General features: G+C 38.9%; 1 pseudogene; it reads left to right on the forward strand.

Moving 5' to 3' along the window:
• Window positions 1-3,245: 3,245 nt before the first annotated feature.
• LOC132233936 (U6 spliceosomal RNA) lies at window positions 3,246-3,343 on the forward strand (annotated as a pseudogene).
• The last annotated feature ends 6,644 nt before the right edge of the window (window positions 3,344-9,987 follow it).

The following is a 9,987-nucleotide window of genomic DNA, read 5'->3' on the forward strand; positions in this document are numbered from 1 at the left end:
GATAATGCATCAAGTATTTTGTCTGTCACATATCAGTTGGATATCTACAATATGAAAAAAGGCAAGTTCTATTATGATTCTTCAATTAAAGAGGCATTGTTAAGTAACAGTCCTCAGTTTTACAATGTGAACATCAGTCAGTCTGAAGGTATTGATTAAACTCATCTAAACTTTCTCTCTCTCTCAAAGGAGTATAAATTCTAATGAAAGAGGCATTAAAAGAAATGCCTCTGGCTCCAAATAAGAAGTACCAGTTTTGTAATTTTAAAAATTGAATATTAGAGAGGTTAGCAACACTTTTTTAATATAAAGTTGAATTTTTTAAATGTGTAAGGTTTTTTTGTTGTTTTTTTTTAAGAGAGAGAAGGAGAGAGAGAGAGAGAGAGAAAAAAAAAAAAAAAAACATCGATGTGAGGGAGAAACATCCATTGGTTGCCTCCCACATGCATCTACTGAGGATCCAACCTGCAGCCTAGGTATGTGCCCTAACTGGGAATTGAACCCATGATCAGCACAGGACGAAACTCCAACCAACCGAGCCATGCCAACCAGGGCTAAAAAATGTGTTTTATTATTCAAGTAAGCTTGGTTTTGTTTGAAAATAACATGTGCTTTATTCCTGAAAATTAGAAGAATAGTTGATACTAGAAAATTCTGAAAAGAGCAATCCTTATTGATTGATCCCTAAAGATACTATACCTATTTATTCAAATCAGCAGGTGGCCCAAACCTATTTATTCATCATAAATATTTCAGTGATAGAAACAAAAGAAATCAGCAACCTAAACACCAAAGAAAACAACACCACAGAAACTGCTAAAAGCATATGAAGCGTTTAACCTCTTTCACGTACTAGTAAATACATTTTCATATTTTTTTCTAAGTCTAAATGTCTCTAACAATCATGCATTATATTCCCACCTCAGGGTTCACTAACACATGATAAGAAAGTGACTTAAAAGAATTTACTTAAATGCTCTATTATAAAAAGCACTTTAATAAAAACAAAGCTATTAAATTTAATAATTAATTATATTAGTGGAATAATTAATAACTATTAAATAATTAAATTATCATCCACAATAAGTCCACATTTTCTTGCTAACTTATTTTTATCTCTAAAAAAAAAAATTAAATGTTAAAACAGAAACTTAAAAAGCATTAAGAATCACAAATATACTATCTGATTCTTTTTTAAGTGAAGAGGTATTAAAAAAAGAAAGGAGCAAGATTGAGAGAAAAGAAGCCAAGAAAAGCCTTAACTGAATAAATAAAGTAATAATATATCAAGTGGTGTATAAACTAAAAACATATAAAATGGTGGTAATTTCAGTAAGAGCAACAAACATTTGATTTACAGAGCCGCATTAAAGTTGGATCAGTGGGACTCACTAACTAGAGTTCATTGACACCGTAGTGAGGGGGAAACTGTTTCTATCCTGGGATTCCAAAATGGAAGGATAAATCCTGGAGGTCTGGAGGCTGCCTTGCCAATAGGATACTGAAGCCGGGCTAAGGACACACTCAAAGGAAAGCAGGAGGAGAGGAAGATTCCTGTCAACATATTTGGCCTCTTGGGTTCCACAGGACCTGCAGAGGACGGCCCGAGACTTGCATTTATGGGAGCCAATAAAGCCCTTTGACACTTGCACATGCAAGTGTGCCGATTAATACAATTCAAACGTGAAATGTATCCCACAAGTAATCAGAAAATTGAAACAGATTGAGTGTTTGTGTTGTAGTGGCTCCAAAGATGTTCATGTTCCAATCACTGGAACTTGTGAGCATTTCACCTTCCCTGGTAAAAGACATTTTGTAAATGAGATTCAAGTAAGGATTTTGAGCTGAGGCAATTTTCAGGGTAGGACCAATGCAATCACAAGGGAGAAGCAGGAGGAGTCAGTCAGGAAGCGAGAAAGCCAGTTGCAGAGACTGGAAGAGAAAAGTAGAGACTAGAGCAGTGATGACGAACTTTTTGAGCTCGGCATGTCAGCGTTTTGAAAAACTCTAACTTAACTCTGGTGCCCTGTCACATATAGGAATTTTTTGATATTTGCAACCATAGTAAAACACTTATATTTTTGATATTTATTTTATATATTTAAATGCCATTTAACAAAGAAAAATCAACCAAAAAAATGAGTTCGCATGTCACCTCTGACACACGTGTCATAGGTTTGCCATCACTGGACTAGAAGAATGAGCTTTGAAGGTGGAGGAAAGGGCCCTGAGCCAAGGAACACAGGAGGCCTCTAGAAAATGGAAACAGAGGCTCTCCCTCAGCTTCCTGAAGGAATCAGCCATGCCGACATCTTGATTTTAGGTCAGTGACACTGATTTCAGACTTCTGGTCTCATAACTGTCAGAGAATACATTTGTGTTATTTTATTAATTTTTTATCATTTTTTATTATTGATCTTAGAGAGAGAGGAAGAAGAAAGAGGAAGAGAGAGAGAGAGAGAGAGAGAGAGAGAGAGAGAGAGAGAGAGAGAGAGAAACATCAATTTATTGTTCCACTTACCATTGGTTGATTCTTGTAAGTGACCTGACCTGGGACAGAACCTGCAACCTTGGCATATCTGGATAATGTTGTAACCAACTGAGCTACCTGGCCAGGGCAATTTGTGTTATTTTAAACCATCAAGTTTCTTGTAATTTGTTATAGCAGCCATTGGAAACTAATACAGTTGAACATTTCATGGGAGTATTTTGTACATAATTAAGAAAATTATTCCTCTAAGAAAGCTAAAATAGAATATTGGTATGTTGAATTGAAAAATAGAATAGTAAAATATCCAACCCTAAATCTTGGTTTCTAAATACCATTCTCCATTAAAAGAAGCAAAGCCCATTAGAGAAATGTCTGATTCTGGGGCTGAAGTTGGGGAAGTACAAGATGAGTCTGGAACATCTTTTTATGTGAGATAACAAATTACACAGAAGCCAGTATGAAGGAACATCCACTGACCAGATCAAGAACAATGTGAACATCAAAATAAATAATAAGAAAATTACAGTCCATTTTAACAGTAATTTGTGAACCCATATCAATAAATAAATAATTTGTGAGTCCATGTCAATATAAATAAATAAGTAAATAGATGAATAAATAAGAACCTTACACTAGAATGGCAATTATAAGTATAGAAGGAATGCTTGAATTAGAAAAATTAATATTGGCAACCTTTATCATATCACAATTCAGCCAAAATATAGCAATAGATACTAAAACTAATGGGTGAAAGTTTGACAAAGAAAGAGATATTTACTTGGAACAACACAAAGATTAGCATGGCCCCTGTGTAAGGAGGACATAAAAATTCATGAAGCATTCCATATATTTTTACAAAGAGGTATGTACATATTTAGATATACTAGCAAAAAGAATTAACAAAATTGCAAAAATAAAAGAATATCATTCAGCTAGGCCTGAAGGCCAATCTACCTCTGCACATAAATTCTTCCCAAATACTCAATAGTTATTAAGAGAACTGAGTAACTTTACAGTAGAGAAACCTGAGAGATGCCACCATAATCAAGGATTCAGAATAATCATCACCAATAATGGAACAAATAAAAATCATAGAGCACCTGATGATATACAATAATAGGAACACACATCATCACTTGTTTCTGTCAGATACCTACCACATATATATAATCTAAAGGTAATTGTGAGGAAACCTCAGATATACCCAAATTGAGGGCTATTATACCAAGTAAATGGTCTAAGAAAGTCAAGGATGACTGAGATTCAAGGCTGAAGGAGATTAAAGAGAAACTAAATGCAACACATGATCCTTGGCTGGATTCTTCTGCTATAAAATATATTATTGGAACAACTGCCAAAATATGAATGAGGTCGAAAACTAGCTAGAAGTAATTTAGCAATGTTAATTTCTTGATTTTGATACTTAGATGGTACTTAGGTAGGAGCATGTCCTTGCTTTTGGCATCACATATAAGTAGTGGAATGTATCAGGCATCATGTCAGCAACTTACAAATGGTCCAGAGAAAAAAGTTAATTGTACTATCCTTGCAAATTTTCTACAAGTTTAAAATTATTTCAAAGTAAAATAAAAAATATTTAACTATGGTTACATTTTTTTAAAAAAATAAGCCCAGAATAAGTTAAATTTGTGCAGCCCTGCTGCTATAGTTAACACATGGACAGACAAGATTGGTTATGTTGTCTTAATTATGCCTAGTTCTAATAACCACACAAATCCTAAAAAGTAAGTATGTAAGTTAAAAGCCTTGGTTTAGTGGCTCCATTGGTTGGAGTGTCATCCAGTGCACCAAAAAGCTGCGGGTTCGACTCCTGGTCAGGGTATATAGTAGGCTGCGAGATCAATCCTGGTGAGGGGTACATATGAGAAGCAGCATATCAATGTTTCTCCCTCCCTATTTCTCTCTTCCTCTCTCTAAAATCAAGAAAAACATATCCTCGGGTGGGGATTAAAAAAATAAATAAAAATAAACGGTCACTTTATGAAGGTGCACTAGCCACAACTGTTTCCTCATTCAGACATGTTACCGACACTGATGCAGTAACAGAAGATTTCTAATCTTCTCACATGGAAAACATAACCAATAGTTGTGTGTAAAGTATCCATTCCTCTTTCCTCTTTTCTAACACAATCCCACTCTTGTTCAGGCATCAGCTCTTCCTGCCATTATCAATATTTTTTAATAGAAACTGATGGACCCTAGCACCAGTTGGGTCTCATTATCAAAGAGTATTGCCATCCCCCATATTAGAGATTGGTTCAGCTAATCCAATTAGTTTATGGTGGTCCCTTAGCCTCAAAAATTGGTTCTAAAATCAGCTTGTAACCTAATAAGGGTCAGTAAGTCATGAAGCAAAAGCAAAATAAGTCCCTTAATCTCTCTATGCCCATTATATGGAGCCTAGAACTTCTAAAGGCATTTTTCAAAACCTATTCAGGAAAAAACTATTGTCCTAAAAGGAACAAAGCCAAGGAACTGCAGAGAAAAGAAGTCAGGGGATTGGGGAGCTCCCCCCTATCAGGCACAGAGCAGGGCTGATCAGGGGGTTGGGGTGCTGCCCTGTCACGCTGATTCCAGTGCCGGGAGGCCTCACGGCTCCACTGATCCTGGTGCTGGGAGGCATATTACCCTTTTACTATATAGGATAGAGGCCTGGTGCATGGGTGGGGGCCAACTGGTTTGCCCTGAAGGGTGTCCTGGATCAGGGTGGAGGGTCCCCACTGGGGTGCCTGGCCAGTCTGGGTGAGGGGCTGAGGGCTGTTTTCAGGCTGGCGGGTGACTGAAGCTCCCAACCGCTCCTTTTCTTCTTCTTTTTTTTTATTCCGGGCCAGCTTTAGCTCTGAGGCTTGGCTCCAGCTCTTAGGCCTCAGCTGCTGAAAGCAGGTATCTGGTTTGTTTGGGTTCTATAATCGAAACACTGTTTCAACTCCAGCTCTGAGATCCCGGCTGGCTGAAAGCAGGTTTCTGAGGTTTTGTTTAGCTTCTATATTTGTAACAATGTTTCAAACTGCAAGCTCAGAGGCCGGCAGCGGCAGGTGGGGAATGTTGGAATCCTCTGTCACTGAAGCAAGTAAGCCTCATGTTCGCTTCAAGCTGCCTGGCTGCCGGCCGCCATCTTGGCTGGCAGTTAATTTGCATATCGCCCTGATTAGCCAATGGGAAGGGTAGCAGAGGTACGGCTAATTACCATGTTTCTCTTTTATTAGATAGGACTAGAAGCCTGTTGCACGAAGATTCACGCAATAGGCCTTCCTTCCCCTTGCTGCTGGCACCGGTTTTCCTCCGGCACCCGGGACCCAGGCCTTTGGTCCTGCAGCAGCAGAGAAGCCAAGCCTCTTCAGTCTTTAGTCTTCAGTCTTTGCTCCGCACCTGCGTATGCAAATTAACCGCCATCTTTGTTGGGTTGATTTGCATACTCATCCTGATTGGCTGGTAAGCGTAGCAGAGTGAAACCAATTTGCATGTTTCTCTTTTATTAGTGTAGATACCAGTGGCCTGGTGCACGAATTCAAGCACATTGAAAGGAAACTAATTCGAAGAAATATTTTAATATAGCTATTCATCCTTTCTCTATAATAGAAGTGTCAACCAAATTCACTATCTACAATGACAGTTTGAATTATACACATGCAATTGGCATCAGCTAGAACTTTGTATGTATCGTGCATGTGTGAGTCAACTTAGCCTATTTTATATATATAGAATAAACTTGCTGAATTACACCTGTTTTCTGATTTAGCTAAACTTTTTCCAGCCCAGTGAAGCACCTCAACTTCTCTTTTAGGTAATTTTCAGCAACAAAATAGTAAATATGAACACGAAGCAAATTATTATGGTAGATCACTCAGGGAGAACAAAGGGTAATATATTTAACTGCAGCAATGTTTGACTATATCCTGCCAGTGAGAAAACCAGAAGTCATTTTCAAGGTCCACCATTTCTTACTTCTTTTCAGTCGGGTCAAGTTTCTAAGCTTTCTAAATCCTCGTTTTCCAACTAATGAAAAGAAAATAGGATTCCATCGAATCTCCTATCTACCTACTCCAGGACTTCTGTGAGGATCAAATGAGATTGAGGCATGTACTTCACAGACATGTGGTTAAAGTATAAAATGTTTCCACTTGGCTATAAAGCAAGTTGTGTCCCCGGGCTGAAGAAACTCCAAGGAGGCTAGTCACTAGGGAAGAAGCCAAGACAGGCATTGCTATGTGATGTCATTACCCGGCACCCACAGTGATCATTTCTGGCTGGGCTGGACTGTGGGCCGCATTTTGTGCCATAGGGTCTCAGCAGCATTGGCTGCGATTTGGTGGGGTGTTGCTCCAGGGTAATGGCGGGGCCTGTGTCCCACTTAGGGGAAGCTAAATATTGCTTTGTGGGTGCTATGTCCACAGTGCCGTTTCTCTGTAAATGACCAGTGTGCGTCATGGCAGCTCCTGCATTGAGCGTCTGCCCCCTGGTGGTTAGTGCTCGTCGTAGCGACCTGTCAGACAGACACTTAGCATATTAGCCTTTTAGATAGATAGATAGATAGATAGATAGATAGATAGATAGATAGATAGATAGATAGATGATAGATAGATAATTATTGTATGTCTATTGTTCATGTAAAACCAACACACGAGCAGATAGTAGCCCAAACTCAGTAATCATAAAGTATGGTATACTACAGTAGAAAAGCCTGTTAAAAAGAAAAAAGAAAAATTCCTCTTGTTAAAAATAGAGGCGGCCCTAGTTGGTTTGGCTCAGTGGATAAAGCATCGGCCTGCAGACAAAAGAGTCCCGGGTTCAATTCCAGTCAAGGCCTCGGTTGCAGGCTCCTCTGGCCCAAGCCCTGGTAGGGGCACATGTAGGAGGCAACCAATCAATGTGTTTCTCTCACATCAATGTTTCTATCTGTCCTACCCTCTCTCTTCCATTCTCTCTGAAAATCAATGGAAAAAATGTCCTTGGGTGAAGATTAAAAAAAAAAAAAAACACAAATGGGTGTTTAGGTATATAGTAGAAAATCTGAATAATGTTAGTCATCAACTAGGAAATGGTATCAGACACAATTTTAATTTTTGCCCAATACATTGGGTGCTGTTACTCACTCTAGTCTGCCTAATTGATACCTGGGCTTTATTTCTCATCACCTTTACTGACTTAGGTTATAGTTCCCAGAGAAGGAACAGAAAAGGAGGTAGACCTCTGAAATAAGCCTAACGGAAGCCCTGTGTTCTCCTTGAATAAATCCTCCTTTAAGGTAGATATAATAGAGAAGATGAGTAAGAAGGGAATTTCTTCAACCCATCATGACTGAAGTGCTTAATGATGCCTTTAAATATTTAAATGCTGCAATGTCTAAATTTTAAAAGGACAAACATAATATTGAGCGTTCAGTTAGGTTAACAGCATAATTTAAACTGGTTTTGCTTGCTACAAGGAAATTGATCAGAAACAAATCATCAACAAAACTTCCCTGGGCAGTTTTTAAGCTGCCTGGTTCTTTCAAATCAGTCCCTAGGCCCAGCTAAATTCTAAGAAGGCAATCAACATTACTGTTAAATTACTTTATTGCTGTTGTAGTTAGCATCTTCACTTTATGTCACATATATGTTACCCTTACTCTACTTTTTAAGTTTCCTTTCCATTTCTGGTGTCTGAAAACATGCCATTACATTTACATTCTCCATAGTATAGAAATATATAATATAATATAATATAATATAATATAATATAATATAATATAATATAATATAATATAATATAATTATAATATAAGCTAAAACAAATAAGTTTGAATAAATTAAGTTTAAACACCGCGGAGTGGGAGTCCTAAACAGAGGTTGCAATTGGTCACCCAAACCTGCCTGACGCATGCTGCCTGTGGAAGGTGAATGTGTGCTTGGTTCCCCTTGCTCAGAGGCCTAAGTTCACTTTCCTCCTCTGGCTTCGCTGAGTAAAGTACTTGAGGCACAATTCTTGGACTTCCTTTAGCAAGGAATGTCTTCTCTCTTCCCAGGGTCTTACCCATTTTTTAAAGTGCATCGCCAAGTGTTCCTTCCCTGACATAGAAGAAACATTAACTAAAATCAATAGGACTAGGTTTTAGTTCAGTCTCTTATTCTGCTTGCTATGTAATCTTGGATAAGTTATTAAACTTCTTTCAGTATCACTTTGTTTCTTCAAGCTCAAGGTTGTACTGTAGGAAACATGAAAAACTGACACCTAACCCTAGCCAATTTGGCTCAGGGGATAGAGCATTGGCCTGCAGACTGAAGGGCTCCAGGTTCAGTTCCAATCAAGGGCTATACCTTGGTTGCAAGCTCTATCCCTGGCCCTGGTTGGGGTGCGTGCAGGAGGTAACCAATAGATCGATGTTTCTCTCTCTGTCTCTCCCCCTTCCTTCCACTCTCTAAAAATCGATGGAAAAATATCCTCAAGCGAGGGTTAACAACAAGACAAAATAAAACTGATGCCTGCCCCCTGTCGTGGCTCAGTAGACCCATCAACCAAGAGGTCACTGGTTCATTCCCAGTAGGGCACGTGCCCAGTTGCAGTCTCAATCTCCAGTAGGAAGCGTGCAGGAGACAGCCAATCAATGACTCTCTCTCATCATTGATGTTTCTATCTCTCTCTCCCTCTCTCTGAAATCAATAAGAACATATTTTTAAAAAAAAAAACTTAGACCTAATAGGTCTTATGTCCATGTTTTCTTTGACCACCACAGTATTTTTATTTTTTAAACATTTTAAATTATTTGCCAACATTTTAACACTGAGTAGAATGTTTTGAGTACAATCTTAAGAATACAGAGAAACCATTTTTCTAAATCTATATAGCACTTATAAAATGATTTTATTATTAAGTTATTGTAGGTTTATCATTTTATCTTTGCTTTAATAATACACTAGAGGTCCGGTGCACGAATTCGTGCACCAGTGGGGTCCCTCAGCCTGGCCTGCGGGATTGGGCGAAACCAGCTCTCCAACAGCCCATGAGGGGTTCCAGATTGCAAGAGGGTGCAGGCCAGGCTGAGAGATCCCACCGGTGCATGATCGGGGTCGGGGAGGGACATGTGAGGTTGGCCAGCCAGGGACAGACCATGGGAGGGCTCCAGGGCAAGTCTGGCCTGTCTCGCTCAGTCCTGATCAGCTGGACCCCAGCAGCAATCTAACCTACTGGTCAGAGCGTCTGCCCCCTGGTGGTCAGTGCACATCATAGTGAGCAGTTGAGCGGCGTTAGCTTATCATTAGCATATTACACTTTGATTGGTTGAATGGCTGACCAGACGACTGGACACTTAGCATATTAGGCTTTGATTATATAGGATTGCTAGTCACAATCATGGCATTTGCTGGTGAGTAACTGAGCAGGGACACAATTGCAATTTTAGGTTCCTGTGGGAAAATGCAATGTTTTTATAATGCATTTTCCAGAAATGAATTGAAAAAAGTGAGGATTCCCTGTGATTTCATGATTTTATAAATTTA

Source organism: Myotis daubentonii, chromosome 4 (assembly GCF_963259705.1).
Source record: "Myotis daubentonii chromosome 4, mMyoDau2.1, whole genome shotgun sequence".
NCBI classification, from domain to species: Eukaryota; Metazoa; Chordata; class Mammalia; order Chiroptera; family Vespertilionidae; genus Myotis; species Myotis daubentonii.